Below are 23,720 nucleotides of genomic sequence, written 5' to 3'. Positions count from 1 at the left end.
TCCCAAAATAAGTGGAAACTATGACATGTCAGAGCCCAGAAAGGCAACTAATTATAATCATGGCATAATGTAAAAATATCACCACCTATTGGCTTATCATTATAGTCTTATTAATTCTTGACTTATGGGAGGAGTCTGAATGTTGGTTTTGATCCATGTTCTGATCCAGGACTTCACGAGACAGTGGGGCTGTGACCACTCTCTTTCTTAGGTCTCTCCTCTGTGAAACAAATGACAAACCATGAGTCAAGGCCAGCACTCACCGAACTTTGGTGTAAGGGTACCTTTATAATCTTAAACTTTATTGAGTCCTGCCAAGTGACAGTGAGGAAACTCTGGAAACTCTCTCTCTCTCTCTCTCTCTCTCTCTCTCTCTCTCTCTCTCTCACACACACACTCATGACAGTAGCCATGGGAATGATGGTGACCTAAGGGACACATGCTCCCTGGAATCACGCTGTACATCCATGAGAAAACAGGACTGAAGAGAAGCAAATACCAGCTCATGCTTTATAAGGAACTACATCGGACCTAACTAACAGTATTGCAGGTGGTATCTTCTCAAACCCTGGAATTTAAAGGGATTTTAAAGCAGCGCCTGGGTGGCTCAGTTGGTTAAGCATCAGACTCTTGGTTTTAGCTCAGGTCATGACCTCACAGTTGTGAGGTCAAGCCCAGTGTTGGGCTCCATGTTGAGTATGGATCATGCTTAAAATTCTCTTTCCCTCTGCCCCACTTGGGCCATCTCTCTCTCTCTCTCTCTCTCTCTCTCTCTCTGTCTCTCTCTCTCAAAAAAAAGTTGGGGGGATGATTTCAAGTATACTGCTGAGAGTCACTTAAGATCATGTTTATGGTTGCTCTAAGTTTTAACCAATTATATGTTATTTCAAGCGATTTTATGTTATTTATGTTACCCAACAATGTATAAGTAGGCAGCTTCATTCTGCCTCAGCCATAAACATTTTATGAAAACCAACAGATCAAGATATCAATAGGATCTGGTGGCCAGAAAGCAAATTTCCATGTGTCTCTGATTTTTTTTTTCTAATTGTAATTTGAAAAGTACTATTCAATAGCTCATATCTATATTTCTGACTATTTTTTGCATTCACGTAGATTGTGTGCCTATTTTACCTATAAGCCATCCTCATTAGATTAAAAAAAAGTATGCTAATCTCTAATTACAGGTATATTACATAAAATTGGTCCTCGACTCTATTTTGATTACTGTCATGGACTAGTTCCTCTTTGTACTCTAAGCAGTCATGGTTAGTGGGATAACCCAATGAGACGAGGATAGTATTATCCTGTGCCATAAGCCAAATATTTGGATTTCTTTGTCATTTATTACCAAGAAGATCTTCAAACTATTGCTGGTACCAACTGAATTGTTCCCTCAGCATTTCAACCATCAAAACTCATTTCTTCATATTTAATATTTATTTCTAATCTCCAGAATAGTTTTAAGTGTCTCAAGTTTTCATTTTATGTTTGGCCACTTTTGTTAAGGTATGTTTACTTTGTCCCTGATGTTTTCCCTCTTCCTGCCTTTATCTTCTTACCTTATCTATAATCTTTATTATAACAATATCAGTCTTCCTCTATTATTAACGGATCATCTCATATAAACCTGAAAGATACACTGAGGTATTATTTCCATTGCTTTATATAAGGAAACAGAAGCTAGAAAATGCTAGGTTGGTCATGTTTCCATGACCAGAAAATAGAAAAATCAAGATTTTATTCCAGTTCCCTGGACAACTACTTTGACAATTTTTCTTATTAAAAATAGCTATCTTTGGAGCTCCTGAGTGGCTCTGTCGGTGGAGCATCTGACTTTGGCTCAGGTCATGATCTCACAGTTCATGGGTTCGAGCCCCACATCGGGGTCTGTGCTGATGGGTCAGAGCCTGGAGCCTGCTTCAGATTCTCTCTCTCTCTCTCTCTCTCTCTCTCTCTCTCTCTCTCTCTCTCCCTCCCTCCCTCCCTCCCTCCCTCCCTCCCTCCCTCCCTCCTCTGTTTATGCTCTATCTCTGAAAATAAATAAATAAAGCATTAAAAAAGTTTAAAAATAGCTATTGTTACATGTAATACTGATCATAAGGGTGATTTATATTTCGATGAAATTATACAAGAAATATTTTCTACCAAATTCTAAGACATAGTCCATGCTATTGAACAGTATGGCCTATTGCACTTAATATACAGTGATGCAGCATCTTTTTATACATTTCTTCCTACTCTGCAATGGCGATTTTAGAGTTTTCTTCTCTGCATTCCTAGCACAGTGCTTGGCACAGAGAATGCACAAATCGCCACTAATTCATGGCTTCCTTATACCTGCATGAGTAGGAGTGACAGGGAAAGATGAACACTGTCCACAGGGCAGGCCATCCCTCTGCATCAGCTGATGTGGAGAAAGAAAAAAAAAGTCAGTTGGCTCAATGACAATATTTACCTAGATTCACATTAGAAACATGCCGCCTAAGTGAGGGTTTCTTCAGTGAGTTACAGGAAGTGTCCCATACACCAGTAAGCCTGCATTATCTCATCTCATTGCAGTATGAACTTAGCTTTTGAAGTGAAGCACTTTCTGTCAAACTCTTTTTAATCATACTTTTTGACATTCACCACATTCTGCAGTTTTAGTGACCAGGGGTAATGACTCTACCCTCGTAGAATAGAAAGAATCCGTCCATTTCCCCCTATGTTCCCATTGTACATATATAGATATATAGATTTATATCTATTCAGATGTCTGTCTCTCTGTGTATCTATGTATCTATCCACTTATCTACCTATTTATCTAATTTGTCTATGAATTATTTCTTACACTCATCCACAGTTTGTGCCTTTCTGGACCAAGCCTACAGAGCAGCAACACTTCCTTTGGCTAACATTTTGATTCAAAAGTGGTGATACATGAATACGGAAGGTCCAAGTCTAGCTGGATGCTCACCGGTTTGTCATGAATTATAAGAATAAAATATTTATTTAGCTTAGGGAAGAATGCCAACAACTTTTCTAGAATAAACTATAAGCCATTGATAATACATGCTGCAGTGCATAGGGTCTTACTGATTGCTGCCTTTGCATTTTAGAATCACGTCCTAAAGTGGAGAAATGCATAAAATGTATTAAACTACCCAGGCTTCTGTTGAAAGTGAAAATGAATGGGGCGCCTGCGTGGCTCCATTGGTTAAACGTCTGACTCTTGATTTCTGCTCTTCTTGTTCCTCCAGTTTCTGGGTTCAAGCCCCACATCGGGCTCTGTGCTGATACCACAGAGCCTGCTTGGGATTCTCTCTCTCCTTCTCTCTTTGCCCCTCCCCTGCTCTCTCTCTCTCTCTCTCTCTCAAAAACGAACGAACAAACAAACAAACATACACACATGTAAAAGAAAGTGAAAATGAATGGCATTTTGCTATTGGAATAATAGTTTCTGTGGCTAGACATCAGTTTTAGGCAGTATACTGAAAACTAAGCATGAAGATCAGATCTATTTTATGAGAAATACAAGAAAAAAAAGTCACTTATGGTTTCCTTAGCATCTTACCCAATCTGATTTTACCTTCAAAGAATGGACATTGCCTTGGATGAGATTTTCATAATCCAGTAGTTCTAGATGTCAGAAAGTCATACTGCTTCCCTAAAAAAGAAATCCATGACAGATTTCAACTCCATCAACAAGTAGTCAGTGGACGATTTGTAGAAATGCCCTTAACCCTCAAAACAGACTTTGGGAATCTATATGTGATGTATCACCTTCTTCTGATGAATCTATAATGCGGTGCTTCCTGCTTTTTATGCCATCAAGGTGAGATTCTTATTGAAATTATTACAATTATTACAATTGTGTAATAATTTATTCTTTTTTTTTTTTTTACAACTGCATTGCCAGTTTAGATTCCATGTTTTGGTTTTCTGCTTGTTTGTTTGTTTGTTTTGCAAGAGGTGCAGTAGGTGAAAAGGTCTCTTACCTGTCATTTTACATTTTATCTCCCCAAAGAGCTGGGTGTAAAATTGTAGTTATTATCATGTGTGAAACTGATCATTAAAGGGTGTATACAATTCTTCCAGCTTATGAGGCACCCACCCCCCACAGTTTAAACAAAGAAGAAACAAATCAACATGAAAAATAATGACGAGTGAATATCCACAATTGGCCATAAACATTTTCTAAAGAAGATCCTTGGCTTAATTGTGCATTCAGCCTCAGAGAGTGAGGAGGCACAGGGAGGCAGCTTGCATAGGGAAGGCTTAATGAATGTGGTCAGAATACTCTCTCAAAGGAAAAGTACGACTTACCAGTGGAAATGAAGTCATGATCAGACATCACAGCAAAAGAAGCTCTTAAATCCAGCCCCTTTATGACCTATAGTTTGATCATTCCACACTCAACTGTACAAAATTCCACCTGCTTGCATTAGTACACTTTTATCTCACTTCTGGCGTTTTTGGTAAGCTATACCCCCCCCCCCCCATTTGTCTGGAATGGACATCCCTATTACTACCTTTAAATGGGTAATCACCAGTTCTCTTTTCTAAATGCCATTTAGAAATCATCCTTTAGGGGCATTAAAAAACTCCCAAGGATTAGAACAAGCCAGTAGCTCCATGGCCAAGGGAATCATTGACGCTTGATTTTTACAGCAGGTAGAGCCTCTTCAGACCAAAGTATGATGTCTTCTTCTCTACAAATTACACCTGAGGTCCGCAAAGACTGGGTGATTAGTTCTTGTATGCATGGTCTGTCACTGTATCTACTACAGAATGTGAACACTTCTTTCTAAGTTAAATTATATAGATTGGTATATGCCATATGCATATATATATATATATATATATATTCTATGCTATTAATATTTATAATAGAGATTACAGGTGTGTGTGTGTATATGTATGTGTGTCTCTATATAGATATAGGTAGATATCCATACAAGTCCTGGTTTGAGTTGATATTTCTATCTACTGATCTTTGTAAATGAAGGTAGATTTCATTACAAGGAAAAGAGTACCCCATAAGCTGTCCTGGTTTGAATTGGTAAATGAAACTCTCTTTTATCTTACCCCCTACCTCTCCCTCCCCTAAATCCCACTAAAATTAAAGTAATGGCCATGAAAGATTATCTTTTTAAAAGTCACAAATCTACAGGACCAAAAAAAGAAAGGGGGGGGAGGGGAGGGGCACAATACAATTTGACAGGTTAGAAGGACCAGAACCTTCTGAAGGTGACGATGATGGTGAGGCACAATGAAAGAGATGATTCAAAAAAAAACAATTCAGAAGGAATTAGAACCTACCCCCATCGCCCACTGTGGGCAGCTGGATGACCAACCGTCCTGCATCTTAGAAGGCTGAAGGTTTACTCTTCAGTGAAGGTAAAACAGAGGGTCTGCAGAATAGAAAAGTCAGGCAAATTTGAGGATTGTACCAGAATAAAAATAGGGAAATGGAAGTATAAGTGAATGTAGATATCCCTGGCTCTCCTAGTTTAAGGCTTATACCCTTGAGCAGGAGAGACTGTGGCCGACTCGAAAAAAAAAGAACCAAAGAGAAGGTATTGGGGATTCCTCAGTGAATATGAGCAGACTGCCAAGGAAATCCTCAGACAGGAAGACAAGATCTCCACTAGGCAGGGAACAGAGCAACTGTGAAGAACCTGGAGATGTGCAGAAGATGAGCTGAGCCCTTGAGTGTGTGTCTGAATCAGTACGGGAAAACCCTGCTTTCCAGGCCCCACCTCCAGACCTCAATCCAGGAGGTCCTGAGGGTAGCCCGGAGAAGTGCATCTTTACCCACTTCCCCAGGTATGCTCATGCTGCTGGGCCTGGGGTCCCACTTTGACAACAACTAGTGCAGCACTCTCTTAAGACAGGCAGGACCCACCCATCAGGCCATGTTCCGTAATCCAAGTGTTGAAGGATGAGAGGTATTGATTATCTCCAGGAGAAAGAGTTGTATGTTTGTTTGTATGGATGTTGGTTTTTCAGAGCAAAATGAGCCGCCTCCAGGAATCTGAAGTATTTGATGGATGATAAACAAACACTAAAAATCTAATAAGGAGAGGGAAGAAAACAAAATGCATAAGTCTCAGAGGACCCATGCCACATAAATTGATGGATGAGAGCAAAAAGGAACCTTTCTGTCTCCATGCTGCACCTGTGAGGCACACAGCATGCTCCCTCCAGCATGACCATCAAGCCAGGAGCCCTCCCTCATCCAGTGGGCCCCGCGGGGTGTACTGAGAAATCCACACTGTCCTTTGCTCTGTTTTCAGCTTGTTCCGGGTGGTATCAGGCAAGATCTCTGGCCATATGCGCTAGTGCCCAAGCACCAGAAGCTCCACCAGGGTCTAGACCATGACCTTGCATGTTTGCCCAAAGGGCCCACATGAGAATTCTAATGAAGACACCCCAGGGTGTCTCTTCACCTCTTCATAAATGTTCTCCATATACCTGAACAGACAGTGGCCATCTGAGTTGGGTTTGACTGGCCTGGTCTCTTCTCCATCTTGGGGAAAGAATTAATTAATTTATTCCCCCCTCCCTTTTTGATATGGGGAAAAATCTGTATGTAAATGAGGGAAATTGTTTTGTTTTGAGCTCGGCTAAATAAAGGATGCGTGTGGAATCATATTTTAAATTGATAACACGCTCTGGGGTCCCGCCAGTCCACCCCACCGGTTCTGCTGCTCCCGTCCAATTTCACTGTGTTTTGCTATTACTTCCCTACAGGCACGATTTACAGCAACATCTATCACATCACATCTTACAAGAAATGCTTTTCACTCCTTTTTTCCCCTTTATTCACAGTTGTTTTATGTTTGTGAGTATGTGTGTTACGTATCTCGCTCTACGATAGCATGCAGAACAAAAAACATAAGATCATGTAATATTTTAGTTATTAATTGTCACTATAAATTAGGAAGTTTCCTTTGAGATTATGAAAGTCTTTATTTTCAAGGTTCACATACAATCCAGTGATGTATATTTTTTATTGAATGATAATTGCCATACGATATTCTGTTAGTTTAAGGTGTGCCACATAGTGATTCTACATTTAGATTCATTACAAAATGATCACCACAGGGTCTAGTCACCATCTGTCACCACACAAAGTTATAACGTTATTCCCTATATTCCCTAGGCTGTGTATTACATGCCCACTACTTACTTGTCTTCCAACTAGAAGTTTGTGCTTCTTAATGCCCTTCACCTATTTCACCTGCCCCAAGCACTCCCCCCACTTGCTCTGGTAATTAACATTTTGTTTCCTGTATCTATGTGTCTGCTTCTGTTTTGTTTATTTTTTGTTTTGATTTTACTTTCCATATATGAATGAAATGACATGGTATTTTTCTGACTTACTTAGCACAATAACCCTCTAGGTGCATCCATGTTATCACAAATGGCAACATTTCATTCTTTTTTATCACTCAGTAATATTTCATTATGCATATAGTTATACATATATTATATTTTAATGTAATATATATTATAACATATTACAATTATATATATGTGTGTGTGTATATATATATATATATTTATATATATATATATATCTGCCACCTCTTTTTTATCCATTCATCTATTGATAGACACTTGAGTTGCTTTTAAAACTTGGCTATTGTAAATAAAGCTGTAATAAACATAGGGGTGCATATATCTTTCTGAATTAGTGTTTTATTCTCTTTGAATAAATTACCAGAAGCGGAAATTCAGGATTGTTGAGTAGTTCTATTTTTATATATTTGAGGAGCCTCCATACTGTTTTCCACAGTGGCTGCACCAGTTGGCATTCCCACCAACAGTGCGTGAGGGTTTCCTTTTTTCCATATTCTCACTAACATGTTATTTCTTATTTTTTTAACAATAGCCTTTCTGAACAGTGAGAGGTGATAGCTCATTGTGGATTTCTTTTGAATATCCTTGATGATTAGACATGTTGAGTGAGTATTTTTTAATATTAAAAGTGCTCATGGTACTCTATAGTTTCCCATTTGAACTTAATTTTCTGTTGTATTATATGTCTCTGCCTTGCATGTTCAGCATTAGTAAATAAATACAGGACATACAAGCATAAACATTAAATCCTAATGATCAATGACATTACTTTTTTTAATGTGGTAAAACCATAGAAATTAAAATCGTGTTTCCCACTTTGACAGTGTTAATGTACATTTCCAATATTAATCGTAAAAGAAACAAATTTCCTGTACCTCCTAAAACAGTTAAACTTCACTGATTTAACCAAAGTAATATTGAATATTAGAGACAAAGTATATCTGAGGAGATATAAATCTAACAAAATATGTATTACACTTGGAGGAGTATTGGATATTACAAGAGTAATGGACTGATGGTCACCATGTCTTTCCTTTCTTCTTTTCTTCGTTTTCCTTTCCTTTCCTTTCCTTTCCTTTCCTTTCCTTTCCTTTCCTTTCCTTTCCTTTCCTTTCCTTTCCTTTCCTTCCTTTTCCTTTCCTTTTTCTTTCCCTTCCCTTCCCTTCTTCTCCCCCTCCCTTCCTTTCCTATTCTTGAATCTGAATCTTACTGATGCTGTTCACTGGGATGCATCTGCTTCCGGTATTAACCTGTAACAGTATCTGTGAAACCTTTATTAATTTAACATATTTAAAATCTACAATCTCTCCCAGATTTACAGTGTGTTTCTGTGATTAACTCTGAACTCAGCTCTAAGAAGTGCCTTTCTACACGTTGCAAAGTGAGGAATGCATTTCTGCGTGGATTGTTTGTGTGCCCTTTATCTTTCTACGTGTGCACGGGTGGATCATGTTTCTATTTCTAATCTCAGTAGTATTACCAGTGCAGTAATTACATACAGAAACATTCCTTCTCTGTGATTTCTCAAGACTCATAACTCAGCGACAATTACTACTCCTTGATAATTACATTTCTGTAGTTGTAGCCACAGCCCAGGTGCATGTGGTTCTAGAATTTCCTACAGAACTGTGTCTTTAATAAGGTTTACAGCTCTCCGGTTCCTTAGGAATTGCTTTCTTTCTTTGGACCATGTTTCTATTCTCTTTGAACCCGGTTACAGGGGTGGGAGAAGCTTCACTTGTGTGGGTATTTCACGAGGTAACTCTACCTACACTTAATGTTCACCAAAGGGCCACCTTTTATGGCAAGTCCTGGATTGTGCCACACAGCCTCGCCCAGCCACAGCCATGAAGGTCTCAGCCTTTGCTGCCTCCCCAAGAAGTGTGGTGATAAGTGGCTCATTAGTCCTATCTAAGCAGTCGGGCCCCAAATTGTGTGAGCCTTGCTGTGTCAGCAGAATTTGGGGATGGAACAGGACAGTTAACCGACCCTGGAAACCTGACTGCTGGTTTCTGGTTCTATCTGAGATGGTCGACTTAGTCTCCCTGCCTCGGTTTCTTCGTTTTTACACTGTAACTATAGCTAGCTACTTTGGGTTTGTTTTGAGTATCCAGTATGATAACTTAGGTGCACATCCTGGTGAGTTGTATGTCTAAATTAGTAGGAATTCATCCTTTGTCTTCTTGGCTTAAAAATCCCATACTGCTTGGTCATTGGAGCATTCTCGTGACCTGTAAATCTATAAATATCTGGATGTCAACAAAAGGAGAGATTAAAGCAAGTCCCTATGGAGTTACCACAAATGTAATCAGGCATGACTTTCTGGAAAATGACTGAAGTAGCAGAATTGCACAATAGGTATTCCTGATGTCCCATATTATAAAATCTTCTGTCTATGTCTATCATTTGTTTATACATCTTTATACAATTATTTTAAAGGAACATTAGGACCCACAATGAAGGAGATGCTCCTACATTTTAGATTGTCATTAATGATTTTAAAAATCATTATTTTTAGTAGATCACCATATATCAATAGTATTAGACAACATCTTGAAGTCACTAATCCTTTGATATAAACTCAGGCAGTGTGATTCACAATTTTGCAATCGGAGGCTCTCTTCATAGTTTAAATTCTTTGGGCGGCCAGAATATTCCAGAGAGATCAAAGTGGATTTTTCTGCAAGGCTAAAGTTAATTCCTATGTAAAAAATTAAATTAAAAATAAGAGATGACTGGAGTTTTACAGTTTTATAACCACATTTTTATTCAAATAGATGCTGTCTTGTACTTGCTGCCATTTAATTCTAGACTGAAGTGCGTCAGAATGACAAAAACACTCTTCTACTTTGTCAATGGAAAAATTTGTCGTAGATTCCTCCAGCGTTTCCATTTCTACTTGTTTTTCATTAGATATTTATGCATATGATTTGGTTCTGTTGTAAAAAAAGATACTAGATTGAATACATTTTAGATGATTGCTTCAGTTCTATTAACACGTCTGTCATGGTTGTAATTACTTATTATATACTGAGTGTAGCTACAACGAAACATAGCACAGAGACCTTTGACCCATGTGGTGGGCCTGTAGGTTTTTGTCATTAAGAAGACATGAACACACAGACCCCGGTAAGGAATGAAACTCTACTATGTTCCTGGGCCATTAGACTCGTGTATTTAAAACATAAACAAACAAAAAGTTTACATTTCACCTATGACGTTTTCTACGACAACTCATAGAAGGTGCTATTATACACGTTTGGGGACAAGCAAGGATAGACAGCCTTAATGAAACTACAAGCCATTTGAAAGTTTCGTGTTCACCAGCCCTGGGACCCTCTGTGGCCAGATGTTACTAAATACACTCATCTGGAAATAATTGGTGTCTCTTTTCTTCCTTTTCCATCTCTGTGAGGAGTTAGTGGGCAGTGCTGAGACTAAATGAGGAAGATGAGTAAGAACCAACAGCCTGGATAAACCCCTGCTACATGTGAGGTCAATGTATCAGCAGTGGTTGAGTGGTGAATATGTTGAATTTTTTAATAAGTGTTCAATAATTAAGGAATAATTAAAATTGAAATAACATGGAAGTATCTAGAATCAAAGTGAAAGCTCCCCTTTATCCAAAACCCTCTCTACTTATAATCATTGTCACTGTTTTTGTGGAAACATTTCTTTGTTTACATGCATAAACAAACAGATGGGGAATATTTTTAATCATAAGTTGCATTATAGGATGCTGTATTAATTCGTTCAGGCTGCTATAACAGAATACAGTAAACAGATGGTTTAAACAACAGACGTTTATTTTTTCACAGTTCTGGAGGCTGGAGGTCCAAGACCAGAGTCCTGGCAGCCCTGGTTTTTGGTGAGGCCCTCTTCTGGCGTGTGGACAGGGCTTTCTTGCCATGTTTTCATATAACAGAGAGAGGGACCTACTTGGTCTCTTTCTCTTCTTCCAAGAGCACTAATCCCACCAGGGAGGCTCTGCCCTCATGACCTCATGTAAACGTAATACCTCTCAAAGGCCCTACCTCCAAATACCATCACTTTGAAAGTTAGGTCTTCAGCATATGAATTTGGGGCAGACACAAAACTTCAATCCACAACAGATGTATATTATCCTGTGACCTGATTTGTCTAAAAATGTGGGGTGTTTTTTTATACTTATTTTGAGAGAGAGAAACGTGTGTGCATGCAAGCAAGCAGAGCAGGGGCAGAGACAGACAGAAAGAGAGAGAGAGAGAGAGAGAGAGAGAGAGAGAGAGAGAGAGAGAGAGAGATTGATTGAGAGAGAGAGAATCCAACACAGTGCAGAGCCTGATGCAGGGCCTGAACTCAGGACTGTAAAACCATGACCTGAGCCGAAACTAAGAGTCTCTCAGATGCTTAACTGACTGAGCCACCCAGGCGTCCCTCATGTGACCTGATTTTTAACTGAAACACAGTTTTCATGTTTTAATGTATAGTAGACCAACCTCTTCAAAATTTTCGCTTAGTATTCCCTGATGTGAATGTACCTAACTTTAAGTAAAAATTTCTCTGTGGACACAGAGATGTAGGTTGTATCCAGTTTCCTTCTATTTTTAAGAATGTTACAGTGGCTGTCCATCCACCCGTATTCATGAACCGTTCTTTGAATATGAGATTTTCTTAAGGGTGTTTTCTGGAAGTTTGATTACTGGAACAAAATATATGTTCCAATTCTAATTTTCCAAGTTACCCCCAATTGCTGGTGTAAATCCACCAATACAGCACCATATTGTTGAACCAAGAATATGCAAACGACTGTTTCTCCATAATTCAGCACACAGAACACACCAGATCACATATAATTTGGCCAAACATATGGCCAATGTGCTACCCCTAAGTTACTGTTTTCCTGATTACTAAAGGGGTATAGCAAATCTGTTTGACCCAACACATTTCTCCTATGTCTTGTCCTATTACTATCTTTTGCCTATTTTTTTTTATTGGGTTCTGACATCTTGGATCTTTGGGAACATTTTTTTCTCTAGTTATAAATAAATTTCTTCAATTATATTTTGAGATTTTTTTCCTTTTGCCACAGCCTAGCCTGTTTCTAAATGAATATTTGGCATTTGTAGATACTCTTTCCAAAATGTTAGTTATCTGATGTTATGTATGGACTGAATGTTCATGTTCCCCCCAAATTTACATGTGGAGATCCTAACCCTCCACCCAAAATGATGTTAAGAGGTGTTAGGAGCTGGGACCTTTGGGGAGAGGTAATTAGGTCATGAGAGTAGAGTCTTCACGCATGGGATTAGTGCCTTTGTGAAATTGACCCCAGAGAGATTCTTCACCCCTTCTGCCATGAGAAGACATAGTGAGGTGATGGAGGTCTGTAATCCTCACCTGAACCTGACCATGCTAATTACCTGATCTCACACTTCTTAACCTCCAGAACTGTGCAAAACAATGTGTCACCCAGTCTGTGGTATTTTGTGATAGGAGCCCCAAAGGACCAAGTCACCTGACTAGAAGAGGTCACCGTCAGACCCTGGGATGGTTTATTTGCAACCTAGAGTGTGAGGCCTTCAGCACATCAGCACACCTGTTCTCTAACTGGAAAGTCCTTTCAAAAAAACGAATCATCAGCATCATTTACTGTGACTGCTCTTAGCCATCAGAATCACTGAGTGTTATAATGGGCTGCTGAGAGAGGTGGTCAGAGGGAGATGATGTATAACCCACCGAGTGCATCATTTATTAAGACTATCATAACTCTAAAATTACAGCACGCTGCCCCTGCTGCTACTTACCCTGTGGCAAACAGGTTCAGCTGGGGATTTCCTTGTTTAGGTTTCTGGTGCTCTGAAAGATGCAAAGATACAGAGCTCTTACAAGAGACAGTGATATCTAAAGGGGGATTCCGCTGGCAGCCAAGCAAGCTGCTTCCCACTGGTGACTTTGGATGATAGAAGTGAAAGGAAACCCCACAGCAACCTCCACGGGCCTGGTGGGATCTTCTGGAACCACCTCTGTGACAATTTAGAAGAAAAAGATTTGGATAACTAGAGGGAGTCTCTGTCCTCATCAGCCTGGATTTGTGGCAAGAGAAACAACAGCATGGTGGTAGGAAGAGGGTGAAAAAAGGCTTCAGATTTTATTCTTGTTGACTGCCAGCGATTTGAAAATTGTAAATAGAAAAATTTTAAGCTTCAATAGGTGTTCCTAAACACAGTCACTAGATAAATAATACTATCAGCATGATTCTTAGAATTCTTGAGAGAGACTATGAATGTTATATGTCTGAAAGTAATTCACGTTCTGATTTCTGAAGGCTTATGTGCCTCCAGTAAATCATGCTGTAGGTGTGGGTTTTTATATTGTATTCATTTCCCCAAAAATGTGTGCTCAGATATAGACCCTGTAAGCCAATGTAAATGGTATAATCTAGCAAAAGTGGAATGTTCGCACATTTTCTTCTGATAATTTTTACTTGTAAAAGCTGTTGTGTTTAAAGTATTGACCTATATGAGAATGTGTACCCAATTCTAACTTGTGGAGCCAGAGTCGATTTACAGATGCTTTGCTCGGGAGTTTGGAGTAGTAATTAAGTCTGCATATCACTTCCAGGTCCTCAAATGTGAAGCTCATCTTGTTCGAGATTGTGGGAGTCTGGGCAGAGTCCCCTTGCAGAGGCACCTTGTTCCTGCTGAGACCCACCACATTGTGGGAATGCTGTACAGTCTGTAGGCGGAGATGCTTGTTCCTCCCAACTTCCCACCTTCACGTACCAGTAATCACTCCCTTTAGAGGAGGCTGGAAGACAGGGAAGGGCAGGAAGGGAGCAAATCCTCTTTCCTTATTCATATTTAGCCAGCAAGCTCCATCCTGCCAGCATGTTTGCTTCTGAGATGGATCCTCTGACATGTAGCCCCAGCCCTCATCATGGATGAGCCCCATGGCCATGCATGAGATGCAAAATGCAGAGACATTTGGACATTTATAAAACTGTGGAGATTAGGGGCTCCTGGATGGCTCAGTCAGTTGAGCATCTTAGTTCTGGCTCAGATCATGATCCCAAAGTCATAGGATTGAGCCACACACCAGGCTCTGTGCTGAGCATGGAGGTTGCTTGGGATTCTCTCTCTCTCTCTCTCTCTCTCTCTCTCTCTCTCTCTCTGCCCCTCTCCCCTGCTTGTGTTCTCTTTCTCTCTCTGTCTCTCTCCCTCTTCAAAAATAAAAACAAAATGTGGAGATTCGAAGTATCCCACTAAAGGATTCATTACTGGCTCTTGATAATTAGATAATCATCTAGACAATTAGCCATCCAGAGTTTCCATTTCCATGGTACAATATTATGACTTATGTAATTCCTCATTCTCTTTTATTTCAATACTAGATCCCAGGGGCACCTGGGAGTGCTCAGTCCCTTAAGGATGTGGCTCTGGATTCCTGCTCAGGTCTTCATTCTCATGGTTCATGAGATTAAGCCTGTCATTGGGTTCTGCTCTGACAGCGTGGAGCCTGCTTGGGATTCTCTTTCTCTCTTGCTCTCTCTTTCTGTCCCACCCCCGCTCATTCTCTCTCTCCCTCTCCCTCTCTCTCTCTCTCTGTCTCTCTCTCTCTCAAAATGAATAAATAAACGTAGAAAAAATACTACCTCCCAAGCTAAATTGTGACTCTTTGCCTAGATTAAAGTATATTTTTATGCATTTTAAATCTAAAGTCTTAATATAGATGAAACAACACGAGAAAAATCATATATAAAATTAAGGCGACTTGTGTTTCATTATACTTATTTCTAGTATTAAGCTTGTTTAAATGTGTCATCTCTCAATAACCTCTGCTCAAGGTCAAGGTTTTTTTTTTCCAAAAATTAAATGCTTTTTTCAGTCTTCAGAATCTTCTGATAAAAGAATTTCCCCAATCTATACTACAAATAAATCAAGTAATGCAGAAATGAGACACAGCAAACAATAACACCAGCAACCTTAGAATCTTTCTGTCTGGAATCATTACTACATGCAAACCAAAGCAAAGCAAACATGTTTGAAAGGATCTTTGGAAGATTTTTTTTGTCGATTGCAGTCATATGTTATAAAACTGGGATTGGAATGAGTACTTCATTCCTGCCAGATGGCTCCCAGAGATGCAACATTTGTTAGGAGCAAGTTATTCCATTTTGTAATGAGAGTCTGAGACAATTACATCTCTTAGTGCACCTGTGGCGTCTCCAGGAACCTTCTTCACAAGATGACAATACTGAGTCGTTGATGGACTGAATATTTCTACAAGTGCCTCACATTTTATCTTTTTAACATAAGTAAATAAATAAAATGCCAGCACTAAGAAAATAAATGCCTCTGGTGTCTTTAAGTAAAATAACTTAGAAGAAAAAAATTTTTGAAAGAATCTCACAGATCAAAGTGTTTAACCCTGGACCCCTGAAGCCTGGCATGGTCGGAGGCCGAGAGAGAGGAAAATGAACAAGTTGAAACGTTAGATGGCATGCCTGGCTGGCTCAGTTTGTGCAGCAAGTGACTTTTGATCTCGGGGTTGTGAGCTCAAGCCCCATGCTGGGTGGAGAGATTACTTAAAAATAAAATCTTAAAAATAAATGAAATTGTTAGGCATTTTTTTTCTGTAACTTTATGTGCAGATTTGACTTTTAAGGAGCAACTACAAAGCTATCATCATTTTCAAAGAGTTTCCCGACTAGCCAAATGTTTAAAAATTAATTTTTTATGTAATGATAATGACATATGGAACGTTATATATGGAATTTATTTAAAAAAATGTTTTCAAGATAGACACAAATCCGGAGCATTGTCTTACAGAAGCTGGAAGGCAAGGGCAGAGGTTTGTAAAGTCCAGATGTCTTAGAGTAATCAGCGCGCAGAGAAAGTGATCACGGTGTGAGTCTCCAAAGTTCTCCTGGCTTTTGGTAGGAGAGATGAGTTCTCCACAGAATGAAATGGAAGAGTTATTACTATAGGCAAATTAGAGGTAGAGTCCACGAGTTTTAGGGAAATGATGGATGAATCAGTTAAAATGTATTCTGCAGTCCAATTTTGTCTTATTCTCTATTATTTTATTCTTATTCACTGGATTCTGAATTTCATTCTTTAGCTAAGAGATCTGGAAGAAGTTGCACATTTGCATATTTAAATCTGATTCTTCTGAAATCCTTTTCCAACCCCACCGTCATTAGTGTCCTGGCGGGGACTTGTTCCTGTGCCCACTGGGTGACTTCAACTTCCAACATAGCCGGGATACATTTTTTCTTTCTTAATGATTTCACGTAACACAGGCACAATTTCATCTAGTCCTTATTGGTCTCTTCTATAGAGTGTTACTCCTAAAATTGTTTGCTTGATGTATTTTCATTTCTTTGTGATGCACATTGACTGGAAAGGGATTGTAATACCAGAAAAAATGAGGATAATTTTCTCTACCCTCTCCCCTTCCTCTTAACCTCCTCTGTTTTAAATAGTTACATTAGAGCCTGTTTGGTGTAGCCCGTCCCTCCGTGAGCACAGGAGCGAACCTGTCTTGTGTCGTACCTCGCTCACAGAGCCATATGCTGGTGAATATCTTGAAAACTATCCGATAAAAATATCTGATGATGGAAAGCAAACATAAGTTTGGTGACGATGTTGTCTAGAGTTTTTACTTTCCACAACTCCAAGGGCAGATGACCCTGACCAATGCTGACCCTGGTGATGTTGGGGGAACTTTGCGGATGACCAAATGGAATGACCACTGCCAACACTTCCACTCAGTCACGTGCACCCCGTACAGGATTGAAAAGTTGAGTCGCGTATTCAGTGGTGCAGTACTGAGCCCCCAAGCCCATGATACTTTGATCGTAACTGGACTGTTCTTTCTGATAGATCACTCCCTAATATGCCCCGCAAAACTGTGAAACGGCATTTCATTCATGAAAATTATAGTTTGGTCTGTGGAATTTATATAAAATGGTTTCAAATTATACATAAATGGGCAATTTCTAAAGGTGATGGAATTTCTTTAGTCACAATCTCTTACAGTTTCAGGCTATTTCCATTAAAGTGACACATCCTTACAAATAAGCTAGAGTTAGGGGCCATTCAGACATGGAGTCCTGCTGGGTTTTCTGTGCCACTTAAGGGCTTTCTGCTTTGGAATCCAGATATCCCCAAACTTAATTAGCTGTCTAGAAACTGAGTGGCAAAAGTTGCATATGCACACACTTCATTTCTTTTATGTATTCACTACTTAACTGTTCTGAAGGAGAAAAACAGCATTTGGCAAAAACACGTCAGGCGACATTTCAAAGATCTCCTATGAGACCCCCGGGCTGGATTCCTGAGCCTGTTGCCCTGGTAGAAATCTAACGAGATGACTCATAAGCTGATGATGAGCGCTGGGAAAACAGTTGAGGTTCAAAATGGATTATCAAATTAAAACTGTGTTCATAACAGCAATTACTCGCCACTAATTCAGATGTTTTTCCGGGGAAACCCTTCATGCTTAAATGAAGCCTGCAACAGTCACTTTGTTAGACACTGTGAAACGGCCAGCCAGTAGTTCTGGATAAGAATATCCTAAGGAAATGTTGGGTAGCCGTAGAATCATCAGCCAACACTGAATTTTCATAAACATGAAGTCACAGATTTCCCAAAGATAATTCTATAGCATTTGAAACAAATGAATATACAGCAACTGAATCTTTAGTTCGTACTGGGGATTTTAAATGAGCTGGGCTTATCTCCTCTAGAGTCTGATATACCTTAATAGAAGAACTTTGAAACCCCCCTCCCCTCACCACTTCCTTTCCCCTCTTCCCTTTCTTTCTGCTGTTCTCCTCCCTTCTTCCCTGATTCCCCTGGTCATTGCTGCTTGTATTGCAGTTTGCAGTCTCTACTATGCAGACGTTTGATGAGAACGCTATTCTCTTAAGTCAGGATTTTGGAAGATGAGTGAATACTTTTATTTCCATTTGAGGATCTGGGCGCCTGGTCTCCTCCTTCTCATAAACCGTTATCAGATTGCATGTCAGTTATTAGCAGCAGGTGGCGGAGAGCGATGGGCAGTCACGTGAGGCAGCAGCGGCATCTGACACAGAGTGTGTTTGCTGCGTGGCTGGCCTGTCATGTTGGACAGGGATAATGGATTGCTACTGCAAATGAGCTTTCGGTGGGTGCAAGTTGTACATGCTGGCTGAGTCTCTGATACTCTCAGCTATTCATAATATGGTTGCTTATAATGAGAAGTCAGCAGGTGCTACTTTGTAGTTTAAGAGCGAGCCCAGATATTGATCAGTTGTGAACACATGGAAATTTTGAGGTGCACGAAATATCCGTGTCACTTGTAATCATTATCCAGCGCTTCAAACAAAATCTAAACCGAGAAGATTTGCATCAGGGCATTTTCTACCGCGTGAGGAGTGATTTTCATACGGAGAGGACTTTATCCTCTACAGGTGGTTTCCAGTAGGGGTTTTCTTCCCAAATGGAGACCCTCTTGATGATAGGAAGGTCTGAGTGGAGCCGTGCAGTGTTGAAAAACGTGGAGCGGTTCCAGGTGGTCCCAGCTGTGTAGGTGCGCACACCTCACTTTCTCTCTTTGTGGCGTTTTGTTTCTGTAAATGGAGGATACGATAGTTGCATCTAGAAGAATTGATTGAGACTTGTGCGTGTTGTGTCAACCTTGCTTGTTGGCCATTCATTATCGGTATGGTTACTCCCATGTTCCTGTTTAATCTACACGGATGCCTCCGTCAGAGACAGGCAGTGTGGTAGGTTGTGTTGGGCAAGGTCTCCGCCGTTAGTACAGCTCCGTAGTGGGATCTCTGAACTAGAGCTTTCCCTGTAATACCGACGGGTGCAGCCTTTTAAAATTGTACCTATTGGGTTTAACTATTCATGTTTGTTTGAGCTGACGGAGCGTAGGGTGGCTTTTCGGAGCCCTGACTCCAGGAGGTCGCTGCCGGTTTAGACCCGATCTCTCCAAGGTGGTGGCTCCCGGCCAGGAGGCTTTACTCCTGTGGTTGCTGGGGTGTCCAGCCTGTGAGGTGTCGTGTATGACAATACACACTAGATTTCCATCTAATCAGTGACTGTTATGTCGAATTCCCATAAAGGTCATACTTCAGATATGTTTCAGGGAACAAAAAGGTACCATCTAAAATCAAGTGACCTGTTTATTTTCAGCTGTAAAGTGTGGCTTCTGTAAAATTTCAAATTTCATGACCGACTTGCATCATAGTCCTGTGGACCAGGACTAGTCTCTAGCAGAATAGAGACACTGAAACTGACTACATTTTTCTTTGCTCATAAAATTATACCATATAAGACATCATTGCTATTTCTCGTGTAATATTTACCAAAGCAGTTACGCAGCAATTATCTGATACGGTGTTCTGTTTTTATACTTTTAAATAAAATTTGAGTATCATGGATCCCTCATTGAGAATCCTAAGGAAGCGCCAACGTTTTTCCCCACTGGCAGAAGCACATACATTAAAATTTTGGCTTATCATGGTCAAGTTCATGGGTCACTCCTCCCACCCGGAAGCCCGCCCCCCCCCCCCAGGGACTCCTTAAGTGTCCATGCAGTAGGCTGAAGATTGTCTACATGTGCTAAATTGAAACCATCACTTTTCCTCAGTCCCACAAGCACATGCCTTCCTCAGAGACATTTCACTAGCTCTCCCCTCTGCCTGGCACCCCTCCATGTCTGGCGTGCCCTGATAGGTGTTGGTACACCCCACATGTTACGTATTGCCAGGCGTTTCCTTGCAGTCAAGCAGGAGATCAGAGGATAAGGGCAGAATAATGTTTCTCCTCTGGGCTGAAGCACAGAGTAGCAAACACAGGGCCATGCTGTTCACTATGGCCTGCCTCGGTGGCCGAGGAGGGTCAGAGGGTCATGCCACAAGGTCCTGGCCTCGGCGGACTGGGTACCTGAGTCACTCAGGATGGAAACATTCTTCAGTGCTTTAGAGACATAGCCTGAGGGACTAGTGTGCTTTTGTTGTAGTAGGACACAGAACTTTGTTGATTTTGCCCTGGGCCAGCCGAGGCTTTGCTAGCCTGAGAGCAGAGCCTACCTGCCAGATGGGAAGCTGCCTACCACCTGTTGTACAAATCCCTCTTCACATCCGCACATCTCCTAGAACACTCGTCACCTTTACACTCTTGCTGGGTTTATTGACCAGGCTGGTTTACTGTCTGTTCCTTCTAGAAAGTCAGCGTCACGAAGTCTACAGCCCTCCCTCGCACAGTCACACTCAAGAAGTATTTAATGAGTGAACGCGTAAATAATGAAGTCAACCAGCGTCCATGCTCTTTCCCCAAAATGTTCTAGAAACCAGGTCCTCCATACAGTTTTAAGATACACATAAGCTTACTATGAGAGAGCTTTCCAAATTATTACAGGATTAACTTAAAGTCACACAAGCAATGAAACGAAGTGAAAATTAAAATTCCAACCTTATAATTAAATGTGGTTCTCAAAGGATGCCAAGGGTTCCCCTGGACATTAATAAGAGTTTTGATTTTGTTTTTGTTTTTTGCCCTTGGCATATATCTTAGGATATGTATCTTAACCACCACAGTGGACATGTGATTTTCATTCTTACGTAATTGGTGATTGTGTATTATATCCAGGGAGCTAAGAGAACATTAAAACACATACTTGCTGTCTTTACTTCAAATTTCATTACCATCTTGAGTTGAAATTGGACCCTTAGCATTTCTATAATGTAGTTTTTAATTGAATTGTCTTTCTTTTTTTTCCATGTGAAAGTGTTCTATTATGATAGAATTGGCAGCATCACAGCAGCTATGAGCAAACATGTTTAAACTACTGTTCTCCAATTCTCACTCACTGTGGGATTGATCTTAATGGAGGCAAAGACAAAAATAACTAAAAATGTAAGGCTGAGCACTCAGAGGCTTTGATCTAAAGGAAACATTTAAAGACATTCTTTGTAAAGGTCACCAAACAGCCAACAGTCTCCGGGAACCCAGAGCCAGACTGTGCTTTTCCTACGGCCTGGTAACTGTTGACCTAGTTACTCTCGGGACAGGGGCTGGCTCTTGCGCACAATTAACCGATAAAGCTGCCTCTTTATTGCTCTTTTGCACAGCTCTTTCCGAGCGTGACAAACCAGTCTAATCCCAGGCACCCAGGTTCAAAATGTCCTCGTGCAATTATCTGATGAATTCATAGATTAATGACTCAACTGAAAATAGCTTCTTTGAAAAGTTGGGAATTCAAATGCGTAAGGTGGGATCTTCACCTATGACAGCAAGCGGAAGGAGTAGAATCCAGTACCTTCAGTCATCCTATGTGTGAGCTCAGATCACACGTGTGTGTGGAGGCGGGGGCCTATAAGCAGCCCTTGAATGCAGGGGGCTTGGTGCATGGTGCTTGGGCGTGGAGCTGGATGATGCCCCCAGGGGGATAGGAAAAGCATTACTATCCACATAATTGAGGTCTTGGCAGAGAACAATGCAGGCATCACAAACTGGTCCAAAAAATGGCTTAAAGGACCAGGAAGGCGCCCGGGGTCTTTTGTGGCTGGGGGTGGGGTCCTGAGAGGGTTCCCTCTGCAGGCAGGGGCCTGTATGGTCTGAACCTACTGAGGACGCTAAGGGAGGGAGCATTCAGACTTTCTTATCAGTTTGTGGAGCTGTAGGGCAGGAGGTGAAGGCGGAGGGGTGAGGCTTGAAAGGTGTAAGCAGTCAGATGTCAAAAATGGAATCAGGCTCCATTACAGTGTGTGTATGTATGTGTGTGTCTGTGTGCATGTGTGCACACACACTTGTGGGTGTAGTACAACCACGTACGTTCTAGTGTAAAATGTGATTAGTCTAAAGAAACAGACATTGATGAACAGCTTCTCTCAAACTTGGGTGCTCAGAACCCAAAAAGGAAGATGAATATGTTAGATCATAATCATAATCACAATGGGTGATTCAGTCCGTTAAGTGTCCGGCTCTTAATTTCAGCTTCGGTCATGATCTCAAGGTCGTGGGATTGAGCCCTGTGGGGCTCCCACTGAGCATGGAGCCCGCTTAACATCCTCTCTCTCTCTCTCTCCCCCTCTCTCTCTGCCCTTCTCTCTTGCCTGCATGTTCTCTCTTTTACATTAAATATATATATATATATATATATATATATTCATAGTCATAATAACCTATGACACTAAAGAATGAGCTAAATATCAAATGAAATCATAACTAATAACTTCTATCTGAATGAATGGATTCTGACTGTGTGGGGTCAGGTCAGTCTTTACTAAGGGGATGACTTTTCAGTTGGTGTGTTTTGAATGACAAGTGGGATGCATTCATGGCAGATTGGAGAAAAGGACGGGCTGGGGTCAGGAGCTAGCAGTCCAGATGCATGGAGCACCGGCGTCCCAGGGGCAGAGAGTCCTATGTGGGGCAGCAGCTGCGGGTCTGAGCAGTGGACGTTGGGGCACAGGCAGCAAAGCTGTCTGGCTTGGGGAAATGGAGAGAAGAGGCATCTGATACGACCAATCCTGCCCCAGACGATACTGCAGGGAGTTAAATCGCTTTATGAAGAGGTAGTCATGCGATTGCTCCTTTTGGTCATTCTCTTTTGAAGCAATAATTTGTAACATGGAAGTGTTGGCTTGTTTTACTCTCAATACCCAGAATAAGAGACTCTCGCCATGATAGTTCACTGAACGTTCACTTCAGGTTCTGATCACGTTGCAAGAATTTAAAGTATCAGATGCCTAGTGACATTTAAAGATTAAGACTATATAAAATATCAAATATATGGATCCAAGAATAAATATATGTATCCAATATATCAAGCTCTTATTGATGCAGTAAGTTTTATATTTATAATATTTAACCTTTAAAATGTTTTAAAACATGATATTGGGCATGATTGACATGCAAGAAACTGTATATAGTTTTTAATGTGTACCACTTGATGAGTTTGGGAATAAGTATACACCTGTGAAACCATCCCCATCATTTAAGCTATAAACATGTCCATTGTCTCCAAAAGTTTCCTTTCTCTTGCTCTTTTTTTCTCTCTCTCTTTTGGGTAATCATGCAGAAAATGTTATGATGCCATTTTTTTATAGAGGAAGAAGGTGAAATATAGAAGAAGTGAAGAATTTGGCTAATGGTTCCCTAACAGTGATGAGAGGGCTAGATTTGAAACCAAGGTTGTATGGATTTGGAGAATATAGATGCTCTCTCTCTATATGTATATATACATATATATATATACATATATATATATACACATATATATATATATATGTATATATATATATACACACACACATCCATATATATGTATACATATATATTTATGTATTTTATATATTTATATATAAATATGTATTTTTTATATATTTATTT

At 40.3% G+C, this 23,720-nt stretch overlaps 1 protein-coding gene and 1 long non-coding RNA gene across 6 annotated transcripts in view; one reads left to right on the top strand and one right to left on the bottom strand.

The window, feature by feature from the left end:
- Positions 1 to 23,720, top strand: part of CSMD1 (CUB and Sushi multiple domains 1) — a 2,016,488-nt gene that overhangs the window by 888,911 nt on the left and 1,103,857 nt on the right. The window lies entirely within an intron of this gene.
- On the bottom strand, positions 142 to 3,650 carry LOC131506328 (uncharacterized). Its single transcript, XR_009258869.1, has 3 exons — positions 3,572 to 3,650; positions 2,341 to 2,407; positions 142 to 220 (listed from the first exon to the last, which is right to left on the bottom strand). It is a non-coding gene; the product is annotated as an uncharacterized LOC131506328 (long non-coding RNA).

The sequence above is a fragment of the Neofelis nebulosa genome, chromosome 3 (genome assembly GCF_028018385.1).
Source record: "Neofelis nebulosa isolate mNeoNeb1 chromosome 3, mNeoNeb1.pri, whole genome shotgun sequence".
Classification (NCBI taxonomy): domain Eukaryota; kingdom Metazoa; phylum Chordata; class Mammalia; order Carnivora; family Felidae; genus Neofelis; species Neofelis nebulosa.
The sequence above is the reverse complement of the archived record's forward strand: the minus strand, read 5'-3'. Positions and strand labels throughout refer to the sequence as shown.